Here is a 1,500-nt window from a genome sequence, read left to right as displayed (position 1 = left end):
GGACTGCAAAGATTAATAGAAATGGGTTAGATTAAAATGTAAGAGCTAGCCAATAAGAGGCTGGAACTTTGGGGCCAGACAGTGTTTAAAAGAATACAGTTTCTGTGTAATTATTTCGGGGCATAAGCTAAGCTAGCCATGCGGGCGGCAGGGTGCCGGGGGACTCAGCCCGGCGCTCTTATTTCAACAGATCCCGTTCCCTTCCATGTGTCTCAGCATCACTGTGAAGAGTCAACTGATTAAATTCCATGTCACTGACTGATGCAGGGGTGGGAAGATGGGAGGAGATAGGAGCTTACAGGAGATCCCTACCTGGGTAAAAGCATGCTGAAGGCAAGCTGGGCTGAGACATGCACCTTCTGCAAGGCAGTAGCAGAACCACATGGCATGGTGGGCAGAGAGAAGCAAGGGCTTTTCCTGGATGGCATCCTGTTGGAAAAATGTCCCACCAGCTTTGCCAAGGGACATGGGGAGGTGTCAGCTCTGGGGTTTCCTGGAATCCCACGAGAGTAGATTGCTGGATCTCTGTACTTCCTACAAAGGCCGGTCCAAATGTCACCAAATGCTGGCCTTAGCAACCAGCAGCCAGGGGTGTAGGCTCAGCTCTTGGCCAGGGTCCAGGACTGTGTGAGAAAAGAGCTTCACGTTTCTGCAGGCTTGTTTTAGAAGTGCAGGGAGGAAGCTGGATGAGATGGTGCACGGATGAGATCTCCACGCTTGGGAGGCAGAAGCAGGAGGATCCGGAGTTCAAGGTCATTCTTGGAAACACAGCAAGTTCCAGGACGATCTAGGTTACATGAGACCTTGGAGGAATAGGAGCCTTGTAAAATAGCTATAAATGTCTCGGTTTAATTTATGGGAAAGAAAGGAAGACAGAGAGAAGCGTTTCACGAAATTCTACTTCTCAAAAGGAAGCAAGATTGCTTGCACCGCAATGAATATCTCAGAGAACTTCTTTTTTCCATTTAGCCCAGGAGCTGAAAAAGCGATTTTTACTGTATCTTCTTACTGAAGGATAGCAGATGCAAGTTGCTGCTTGGTGTGAGCCCCAAACCTAGTGATTAAATAACAAGACCATGTGCAGCTGGCAGACAAAGGAATTGGTTTCCTCATAGCCACACCGCAGCCAGAAAGGTGAGCTGGGATGACCTGTTCCCTCTCTAGGACCTGGCAGTAACCTTTGAACTCTCCGGCACAGCCACTTGGTCAACGGTATCATTCGGGAGATCCCACTTTAAAAGAAGTCCAGCTCTTGTATGAAAATAAAACGGGTAGCTAGGCTGAATGGGGCCCTGCCAGAGAGAGAAAGTATTCATTGAAATAGCTGATTTGTATCCAAATTCATTCCATCAAAGACCTGACTCGAGTTTGCCAACCCGCTGGAGGAACAGCATAGGCATTTCTGCTGTGCCTGTAAAGTGGCCTCAACTTCCCATGCCACCAAAGCCAAAAGCCATAATTGGCTCTGAGCGTTGGGTGTCAGGTTACCGGTCCCAGGAT

Source organism: Microtus ochrogaster, chromosome 16 (assembly GCF_000317375.1).
Source record: "Microtus ochrogaster isolate Prairie Vole_2 chromosome 16, MicOch1.0, whole genome shotgun sequence".
Classification (NCBI taxonomy): domain Eukaryota; kingdom Metazoa; phylum Chordata; class Mammalia; order Rodentia; family Cricetidae; genus Microtus; species Microtus ochrogaster.
The sequence above is the reverse complement of the archived record's forward strand: the minus strand, read 5'-3'. Positions refer to the sequence as shown.